Here is an 11,853-nt window from a genome sequence, read left to right as displayed (position 1 = left end):
GTTCATTGATGTATTTAGTGAACACACGAACAAATTTGTGCTTTGTGGTGAACCAGCTAAGTCAAGCTATGGTTCAGCCTACCAAGCTGTTTTGGAAGGCAACGAAGCATGTGTCGAGATACCTCAGAGGCACATATCAATATGGATGATGGTACAAACGGGCAGAGAAAGTGAAGCTTCAAGGCTTCACAGATGCAGATTGGGCAGGGAGTCCATTAGATCAGAAGAGCACTTCAGAAGGAATTTGAGCTGCAGTTTCCTGGTACAGAAGGAAACAGAGGTCAGTTGCACTTAGCTCAGCAGAGGCTGAATACATGGCTTCCAATCAGGCAGCATGTGAGGCCATTTGGATGTGGAAAATTCTAGTTGGATTGTTTGATCAAAGGATGGATCCAACTGTGATCTATTGCGATAATCAGAGTCGTATCAAACTCTCTGAGATTCAAGTATTTCATGACAGGTCCAAGCACATCGATATCTGATATCATCATCTTTGAGACTGTGTGGTGAAGAGAATCATGTTGTTGATATATGTTTCGACCGAGGAGCGGGATGCAGATATTTTGACTAAGGCATTGTCAAAATGCAAATTCGAGTTTCACAGAGACAGGATTGGGGTGACAGATAATCCCTTTCTTGTTGAGAGGGAGTGTTGAAAATAGCAACAAGAAATGCTAAATATAGAAGTGCTAAAAATAACATTGCTATAAATAGAATTTTGGGATACATTCCAATTTTAGTTAGTCCCTGAACTAAAATTGAGAAATAAAATTCGAATTTGATCTTAGCAGTTGTTTGAAAAATAATTAATTAATTCATCTTTAGTTAATTAGTTGGAGAAAATCAAAATCAAACATGAATTCTATGTGAAGACATGCAACAGATTTCCCTTTGATTGAGGAAGTTATCCCTTAATTAAGGAGATCAAGATGAGTTGTACTTTGAGTTGTAATTAGTTAGCTCAGTTAACTGAGTTAAGTCCAATTAGATTATTTCCAACAGTTTGTGGAACTGATTGTGGGTTTAGTTAGTTAATGCATGCATGCGTGTAACTAATGTACTTCAGATAACTGAATATTCTCTCATAAATAACTCATGCATGTCAGTTCAGTCAGAGACCCAGTTGAGATCAGAGGATGGGACAGTGTACTATCAGTTGCAAGAATATTCCCTTGAGGATATCTCTTGCATGCAGAAGGAATTCATTCCTTGAGGATTGCGCAGTTATTTCTGAGTTTGGTGAGTTGTGTGAGAGGTAAATTCACACAAGTGGCAGCCGGAGGACCCAGGAGAAACTGCGCAAGGAAATAGGAGGCTTAGAGGACTGAAGGAAGGCATATGTTGTGTTTATTCAGTCTATGAGTAGCATTGAGGGATTGTACTGAGATCTGGATAGCTTGTGAGCTAAAGCTTTGTGTAATCTGTAGATATTTCCACTTGTATGATAATACAGAGATCAGGGTTTTTAGCTGAGGCTTTCCGCAAAGTATTCTTCTATGTTCATGTGTGATTGATTTCTCATTCTCTGTTATATGTGTTCTATTTGATCTTGCTCAAAATCGATTAAGCTTCCACAAGTTTGTTTGTAGAAGTAGATCAAGTATTTTTCTTTAGTATATTGCATTATCAGGTGATCTACAGTGAGAATTTCTATAGGAAGCTTTAAAATAAATAAATAAAACAATACTCATACAAGCAAAAACCCAAAAAGCAACATAAATGCAACAGAAAGCATGGGAAGCGGGCTTACTCCAAAACAGTTAAGCTGAATGTGTCAACTACTCCTAGATGTGATGTGGGATGTCAGAGCTACAAGATTGATGTGAGGAATGAGCTCTGCAACGTCCGGTTGATGAGTTTTGATAACATCGAGGTTGTGACATGCATGCCATGAATCTAGGGGAAGCGAAAATTTGTGGGAGGTTTTAGAATTTCTCCTTGCATGTGACCTCCAATTGCTAAACATAGATCCCTGAAACAAGGGATGCCTTTTCATGTTGCCTTGGGAGAAGTAGCCCATGCATGCAAGTCTGTTTTTCTCAGTCCCGGAGGGAACCAGTCAACTTAGCTGCACATGCAAGAGACTTCTAGATTGTTGGAGAAAAATGCGCATTTCTGGGTGGGAGCTGGGCTAGCTGCCCAGGAGATTTGTGCAATTTCTGGGTAGAGCAACCTACTACTGCCAAGATTTGCACAAATTTTGGGCTGAATAGCCTACTGCTAGGAAAAATTGCGCAAATCCAGCTAGGAGGGTTGGCTGGTAGAACTGTGCAATCCTGGAGCCCAGCAGGTTGCTAGAGAGGATTGCGCAACTTCTAGAGGGAAGGCTAGTTTCCCTCCAAAAATGTGAAATTTTCAAGGGGAAGCTACTTAGCCTGCAGCTGGACCAAGTCCAGGTGAGAAAACTGTGAAGGGAAAAGATCAAACTGTGATCGACAGGCTTCCTTTGAGCAAGAAAGACACTAAAGCTTGAGGACTTAACAAAGCAAGGCAAGCTACTGTGAAGGTTGGTAGGGAGGCTTCAAAATAGGCTAAGGAAAAATTTTGGCGGGTGGTTGTAGCTGCTACAACACTTGGCGACACACTAGTATAACTCAAGCTCTCTAAATGGACCTTGTTCGTGAAAATCAAGTCTAACACCTCCGGAAGTATTGTTCAGCTCTCAGGTCATCTTGGCTTCGCACTAGCTTGATTGTAAGATGTAGCATCTACCAGACTCTTGGTCGATTGACACACATTCCAAGCCAAGGCAACACATTTGTTTCGATTGGGGTTGAGGGATATATAGGTGCACAAGAAATATAGTCGTCGAAGTCTTAATTTCATATATGATGTGCTCCACTCCCAGCAGGCTTGGACAATACCTCGGTGGAGTCACATAGGAACACAAGCATGGCTCTGTTGCCAGCGAGCCTGGTCAGTACCCCGACGAAGTTACTTGCATCACCTCCCTCCGTAGGAAGCCTTTCTCTTCTCTTGTCTTATTCATTTTTCATTTTGAAATTTTTGACTTTTCATTTTTTTCATTTTTCACTGTGCATAGCAATTATTCATTTCAGAGGCGGAAGAGGGATCCTGACTTATTGAGAGTAGAAGAGGGCTTTTCTAGCAGAGAAGTAGTTTATTGTATCTGTGACGTGCCTATTAAGGTTTTCCCCCTCACCTTACTCTACTTGATTGAGCTGACAAGGGTTAACCCAAAAACAATCGACTAGAGAAGGTGACACTAGTTAGCGCAAAAGAGTTGTCTTTTCACCAAGGTTCACTTTGAACAGTACGTATTTTCCTTTGACATATCAAGGACTAAAAGTAATAATCTCATCATATAGAGGCAAGATGACAGCTAACAAAGTAGTGATAATTCTGCAAAGCCCTCTTACACTTTACCCAGCTCGTTTCATGAGTCACACATGGTTTCATACAAATTAACCTACGAATGAAACAAGCGAACGAACCAACAATCAACAAAGTAAAGCAAGAGCAGAAGAACAAATAAAAATGAAGCAAGTAAGTAAACAAGCAAGCAAACAAACAAGTAAACAAAGCATGTAAGCAAACAAGGATGCAAGCAAACAACTGAAAGAAAACACTACTCCTATTCCTACACTAATCGATGCATGGGCCTGATCACATGAAGTGATACTTCCAATGCAGCCATTGGTGCATTGGTAGACCCATGTTAGTGAAGGCTTGGTCCGCGAGAAACCCAGTTGTGCAGACCAGCATCCAAGAAAGATATAACAATGAAGACAACCACACTTCGTGTTTCAAAGTGTCCACGGGACATAAGTGAGTGCATGTGCATGTCAGGCAGTCTGCGAACTTATTGTGGTGCTGTGTGACACTACGTGCAACTTTGAAGCATAAGCACACTCTTGACTGAGATATTCAAGAAAACGAGAGAAACAAAGATAACTTGCATCACACACGAGTGCTCACAATTTAAGACTCCTCCAATGCATGAGCAATGGGATCGTGAAGTTTGAGTGGAGGAAGTTTGATCTGTGTGTGAGATGGATCTTCCATGCATACAGATGAGTGATGAAGAGCCTTGGTTGATTGAACAGTTTCTTGATCGGGAGTGAAACCAACCTCAGGATAGCGAGGGCCTAACATAACCATCAGCTTGGGCTGAAGTTCCTCGATGTTCTGTGGGGTTTCGACTTCATTGACAGATGGATCTTCGTAGACCAGTGGCTTAGACAAATTAACAATGAGTGAATCAACATCGTGATCGGATGCTGAGGTGAAGAGATCACGACAACCAAGATCATAAAATTTAGGATGTTGGTCAGCATCCTCATGATTTAATGAATCACACAGAGGGGTAGATGATAAGGAAGGGTGTTCACCCTCTGTGTTTTCGGAAAGAGCAGATGAAGGATCAAGTGGATTTTCAATGAATGATTGGTCCTCTCCATTGTTGGATGATGGGCTAACATACGGTGTGTCCCACGAAATATCAACAATGGTTGCATCCGTAGATGAAGACACACATGCAAAATCATGGATGGCAGGTTCACCAATGATGTTAGGAAAGAATGGAGGAGGCTTGGATGGAAGGGAGTCATCCTTCGTCGAGTGTTGATGCTCAAGCTCCCACTCATACTCTTCATGAATGACAACGCATGTTGGTTGTGCAACACCAACTCCGTCAGTGATTTGTTCCTCATTCACAACAATTGAAGAGTTCAGAATGGACAAACACAAGACAACATCATCTGGAGGAACACCCGGGTGCGAATACAGAGGTCGTAGAAAAGAAATCCTATGAGAACTTGAAGGACTCACAACCAAATCTGTTTGAAAATTGAGTGGAGTGATGTTGGGAGAGTGTGAAGGTTGAACAGGTGTACAAGCATGATCTTCAGCATCACTGGGCAATGGTGGAGCTATTAAATGAGAGGGAGGCAGACAGTCAGTTGAGACAATGCCCACTCCCAAATGAGATTGTGTAGCTCCATCAGTGAAGAAGGTTGAGCTGGCTTGACCCCAAACTTTCTCTTGGGACGGGCAAATTTCTTAAGACAATACTCGGACCGGTCCCAAAGATAAGCAAGCTTCATCTGGCTCCTCAGATCTTGAAACTGAAAGTCATGGAAGCACTGACAAAAATCAATAATGGATTCATGCAGAGCCATCCGTTGTTGTAACATTTTCTGGTCAAGATGGTCTAGATCAAAATGATAGAATGTGTCTTCAATAAGTTCTCACATGAGTGCATGTTGTCAGCCAGTGGGCTGAGCACCCAACGAAATGGAGATTCTTGAAATGTGTATGTAAGCAACAAACCGGCTTGTTTGTCAATAAACTCATCTTCCTCATAAATCATGGAAAGAAAGTTATGTAAATGCTCAGGCCAAGCCACTTCGCCTTCAACATCATACATGTGAGTGGACAAGAGATTGAAAAGCTTCCCCGAGATGGAGACATCTTCACGATTCGAAAAACACCTCGGGGGAAGAAGAGTGCAAGACTCCATGAAAGATATGCAAAGGTTCAAAACTGGATGAGAGGACATAGCTTGTCATCAAGCCCTCCTTCTAGTGCTAGAAATGTTGATGATGCTAGTCCTGCCAACATGTCAAGGGGATCTCCCCGGTAAGAAGTCCCACTTAGACCTTAGACCGTTTGGTGTAGGAGTCCCAGCAGTGGGTCGTAAGGTAATGCCTTGACTGTGATGTCGCACAGAGGCAAGTAGGATAACTTTGTCAACAGAAAGGGTGTGACTGATGCAATGAGTCAAGGAAGGTGTATGAGAGGTTCCAACACTTCGAAAGGGGAAGGAGGTGAAGGTGAGTTCCAAGTTGAAAGGGATCAGTCCCAACTCGGTTAGGAACACACAACACAAAGGACATGCACAGCTTCCGGCGGAGAAATCCAATCGGATGCAGAAGTCACATCATATAGGGTAAGATAACATGTACAACACTCATGGATTAGTCCGAGATGAGTGCGACGGTTGTTATAACAAGGTTCAAGTGAAAGATCTGTCTGATGTCTGGTAGAGCAGTCGACACGGACAGTGAGAGCATTAACAACATATGCAACACATTAACAACAAGATTCATATAATTGCATGTGAATCAGTTCATACACAAGTACGTAAGTTAAACAACATATATCATTAAATCAATCCAATCAGTGCAACTACAATAACAACATATGCATGAAAATGTGTTGGCTCTTATTATATAAACAAGTGTAAGTCACAATCATACAATACATCCATGTAAACCTGCTAGCCCCAACAGTGGAACGTTATAGCCACATCTGCCTACTCCTCCAAAGAGATGTACTAGCTTCGTGCAGTGGGGAAGCCAAGGTGCGTTACAATACAGTCCAAGCCTTCTTCAAGATAGTCTTAGTAGAATCTTGGCTGACCAAAAACCCTTACAAGGAGTTATGAGGGACTATTTATAGCAAAGGGTGGGGTGACCCTTTACATTCCCCTTCATGACAGTTTAACTACCCTCATGACTCTTCACCTACTCTATGAATGTTACATCCAACCATTTACACTTGACTTACACTTGACATGACTCAACATTACAATGACATGTACTCATGTGAGACAACATGGCTTGAGCAAGCCTTGTAAGACATCACTGACACTCGGTCCACCATGATGATACCAACTCTTTGACATAATTGTGATGGTGAAGATCGTGAGCTGATGCTAAGCTTGGTCATCCATGATGGTGTGCATGCACCTCATGGTGACATCCTGTTGAAGTGAACTCTTGCCTCCGTTGCAACCAGTGCATTGGTTCGACCCCTTCATCCAACTCGTCTACTAACATACGCATGGTCTTCTTGGGTGTGGCTGAACTGGCAACACACTGATGCATGGTGTCCATGTTTATCTTCAAGTGTGTACTGGGGGTCATGCGCATCAAATTTCCGAAGTACATGTTCAACTCCAGTTGGACTTTCTTCTTGTCTTCGCCTTGGTGAGTGTGTTGAATGGGTTAGATTGCATGCAAGCGCTCAACGACATGCATGCTACCGAATCCCCTGCATGCGATCAACAACACTTCTCACCATGTTTGCTCTGTGTCAGCTGTTGGGATGGATCCTTAACTTGTACGGGCATACTTTCATCCGTGAGTGAATGTTGTGCCCATTGTTGTTCCTATTCCTGCTACAACTCATTCGTCTGTCTATGCAGAGTCATGTTCTTCCTGAGTTGCTGCTTCAACACATGAAACTCCTTCTTTGTTCCATATTTTGTCTTTGCGCGATCTTCATGTCACGCCATCACTTCATATTCGGAGTCTCCAAAATTGCTTTCATCATCAATGGACTTGCTTGAGCTTGCAACCTTGTTCCACCTCTATGTTGTCAACAACCCTCCTCTTGCATTCGTTGCATTTGGTATGTTGTCCTCAGCTGTTGTTCATGATTCTACTCGCTGTGCTATTTTTGCTATCATATCTTGATGTCCTTGTCTACGAACAAATTGATGTCTTCGTGGGTAGTCAAGTCCATGGACACTTGATCGACTGCATCCCCAGGCATGCTCTAAATGGTGTCTTTGTCTCTGCTCTCCTGGAAACCATTGTACCTCTATTATTGAGAGGTAGATGAACACTTGTGATACCTGGAGACATGGAAACACTCATGGCAAGAAATTAGTCAGTTGAAAACCAAAATGAACATGAGAACTGACTTGTGACATACCTGGGTGAATGATCATGAAGGTTGCGCAATTCCGGCCAGGAGGTTGGGAGACCAACTGCCAAGACTGCACAAGGCATAGTTCGGGCTATTGGGAGACTAACTAACTGTTGAAACTACACAATGCACAGTCCAGTCTGGCTACTGACAGGTGGGATTGTGCAATGCGCAATTACAGCTGGGAAGGAGTGCTAGCCCAGGGACAAATTTGCACAATTTTTTGGGCCAAGCAGCCATTTTCCTCCAGAAATGTGCAAAATAGTCTTGAAGGGTAGTTCTCGAAAGGAATGCACAAATCTAGAGAGGAAGGTGAGCCTTCCTTTCCCATATTACGCAATGCAGCCTTGGCGAAGGCAAAGCCTAGGCCAAGTTTGGCCCGACTCGCCGACAGGCAACTGAAAGAAAGTAAGTCAGTGAATTCATGGTGACACTAAGTGATAGCAGAAGTGATCAACAGTGTATGCGAAACATGAATGAAAGATTCAGAAAACAGATCAACATGCATGTGGGTGAGGTAGTTCACTGGTTGGGCGAACGTCTGTGCAAAATAGTTTCATGCATGCGAAAGCAATGAGATAGCAAAGAAAACTGAAACAAAGCAATAACAAGCTAGTATACATGTAAACGACAACAAGTTTTCAAAGAAATCAAGAAAACAATACTCATACAAGCGAAAACCCAAAAAGAGACAGAAATGAAACATAAGGCATGGGTAGCAGGCTTACCCCAAAAAAGTTGAGTTGAATGTGCCGACTGCTCCTAGATGTGATGTGGGATGTCAGAGCTACAAGGTTGATGTGAGGAATGAGCTCTATACTATCCGATTGATCAGTTTTGATAACATTGAGGTTGTGATGCGCATGCCATGAATCTAGGGGAAGCGACACTTGGTGGGAGGTTTCGGAATTACTCCTTGAATGTAGCCTCCAACTGCTAAACACAGATCCCTAAAACAAGGGATTCCTTTGCATGCTTCCTTGGGAAAAGCAACCCATGCATGCAAGTTTGTTTTACTCAGTCTTGGAGGGAACCGGTTAACTTAGCTGCACATGCAAGAGACCTCTCGACTGCTGGAGAAAAATGCACATTTCTGGCTTGGAGCTGGGCTAGCTGCCCAGGAAATTTGTCAAATTTCTGGGCAGAGTAGCTGACTGCTACCCAGATTTGCACAAATCCTGAGCTGAACAGCCTGCTACTGGGAAAATTTGTGGAAATCCTGCTGGGAGGGTTGGTTGGCAGGACTGCACAATCCTGGAGCCCAGCAGGCTACCAGAGAGGATTGTGCAATTTCTGGAGGGAAGGCTGGTTGCCCTCCAAAAATGTGCAATTTTGAAGGGGAAGCTACTCAGCTTGCAGCTGGACCAAGTCCGCGTGAGCAACCTATGAAGGGAAAAGATCAAACTATGATCGACAAGCTGCCTTTGAGCAAGAAATACACTGAAGCTTGAGGGCTTGACGAAGCAAGGCAAGTTGCTGTGAAGGTTCGTAGGGAGGCTCCAAAATAGGCTGAGGAAAAATTTTGGAGGGTGGTTATAGCCGCTACAACATATTCATATAAACTAAAATCTGATTAGTGCATTTATATAATATGTTTTGATTAAATTGTTATATTATCAGATTTCACGTTTTTTCATTATAATATTTAACCATCCATATATGTAATCAATGGCGTAAGGTTTCATAGTGACATTGGATAACACAATAGAATAAATTAAAATGTATTTTATTATATATTTGTTGTAGTGTTTTATTCTCAACGATGTACAAAAAGAACCCATTTAAGATTGTGGATGACAAACAATCTCATCAATATAAATGGCTGCTAAACATTGTAGATCTACAACAACTGATAGAAACAAAACCTACCAAAGTTCAGATCAATGCCACAATCATAGTTAAACAACACAAAGAAAGATTAATAACTCCAATCATCCAATGGAAACCAGATATACAAAGAATAGTTTTATTATAACACCTGTGAAGGGAACAAATAAATGTTACCAGTCCCCCTTTATGGGATGGGTTTTTGGCTATCCTCAAACGTCTTCAACTTGTGTAGAGTCTCTCTCCTCTATAATGTGTAAACCCAACAAAAATGGTGTGCGGAAATGAAAATAATTAGAGTTACAACAGTGAATGCAACAATGAAATATCAAAAGTGAATAATGAATGGAAAACCCTTCTATTTATAACAAAATATTGAGTTATCCTCGAATAATGAGCAATAGTAAAATATTATTGATCCCATTATTGGAATAACCACCTGGAAAATTTTATTATATTTGTTTTGGAGGGAAAAGTATTTAAACTTTTATTTAGAAATAATAAATAAATAAATAATTTATTTATCATCTCAAAGAATTAGTTAAGGAATAATAAATAAATAAGGATTTATTTAATTATTCGTAAGTGATTTAGTCAAATTTGACAAAGAATAATAATTAATTAGTGATTAATTAATTATTCTTAGAGAAAAATAAGATAATTAATTATTCATCTGTTTATTTTTCATGATTGGGTCAAATATGACAAGGAATAATAATTGAACAATGGTTTAATTAATTATTCCTAGAAGAAAATCAAATAAATAGTGATTTATTTAATTATTCTTCATGGGTTTAACTATAAATTACTTAACAAAGGTGGTTTTTAAAGTAATTTCTCACAGTGAAAGCAATTTTACTATGATAAAATTGGCTTTACATCGTGTACTTCGATCCGTCTAGTAAATTAGGCTAGATGATCAATTTTTTGGTGATAATAGATTGCCCCCCAATGTACGAGTGTTAGGATCAAGACGTATGACTAAAGTACATTGTAAAGACACAATCACTATACAACGTAAGGGATTCAGAGAGAGAGAGAGAGAGAGAGAGAGAGAGACCAATAAAGCTGAATTGAAAGAGGATAGGGACAAAGGGGGTGAGACTAATGCAAGTCTCCTTTTATGTTGTGGTATTGGACCTCAATGAGGCAGGGGAAACATATCCATACCCACCGAGATAACTTAGTACAAAAATAATGGTTTGCCCAGAAATATAAAATTCAGCAATGAAGTACATGCTGAATGGTACACAACATGCTGGTATAACAGAGCCATAAAATAATACAATGTGTCTGATATATGTAATGGACCTAGAAAAACATGAGACGGGACTGAATATAATAATATCTGAGTACATTCCCTTCCCTCAAAAAATGGGTAGGAGGGAGGGTAGAACAACCGGAGAAGCCCTGTTGAACAAGGAAGGGCTCTACAAAACTGAATGGATCATCTGGAGAAGATGTGCATGTTGTGAACACTGCAATCGGTAGGAACCGAACCCATCAACTCTGTGGAACTACATCTGAGGCTGTAGCATAATAGGAATGCATCCAGGCATGTGGGGGGCTACCTGAAGGGCCACCCCCTCATGAGGTCTGAAACATCTCACACATACCCCAGAATCACTGGTACAATTTGTTGCATCATTGGACCATCAATTGTATGAATCACGGACATGAAACGACCAAGTCAAAGGGAAATAATGATTCCCTCTGCTTGATCCATGGCACCAAACAAGCATGGGAGCTGGCACCAAGATGCATCGCCCTCTAGGCCATTCTTCTAGAATAAATAAGCTGATGTCGACAGAATAGGGCCCGCGATAGGTGAGGCAATGAGGATCCTCAACTGAAGCACGAGGGAAAATAGTAATGTGACTGATGGATTGACACCAGGGATAATGGGGAAAAGTGGGACTGAGGGACAAATATACGACTACCCTTGTTAGAGCATAAAGTGCATGGTTGACCTAGCAACAACTCACTCAACTCCGAAGGGGATGGGGGTAGTATCAATGGAGGCAAAAATGGGCAACACAGGATGAACGATATGAAAATGTGGATGGAATACTGTGACATGATAGAATGGGACATGGAATAGACTCCAAGAATGCAAGGGTGACTCATCATAGATGCTCTGAACAAGGGTGACTTGATGACGCTGCCACACAGACTAAGCCCGGTGGGGACCATCAAAACATGAGTAAATGATGGTTACTCATGAAGAAAGTCGACATATGGTACGAAAAGTATTAAGAGGAGGTGGACCTAAAAGTACAAGTGTCAGGTTATGATGAAATTCGATTTTGAGAGGCGACAAGGTGACCTTTCTTGGAAAAATGACTTCCT

Source organism: Pinus tabuliformis, chromosome J (assembly GCF_031772625.1).
Source record: "Pinus tabuliformis cultivar Carrire ecotype Pingquan chromosome J, CPIR1, whole genome shotgun sequence".
Lineage (NCBI taxonomy): Eukaryota > Viridiplantae > Streptophyta > Pinopsida > Pinales > Pinaceae > Pinus > Pinus tabuliformis.
The sequence above is the reverse complement of the archived record's forward strand: the minus strand, read 5'-3'. Positions refer to the sequence as shown.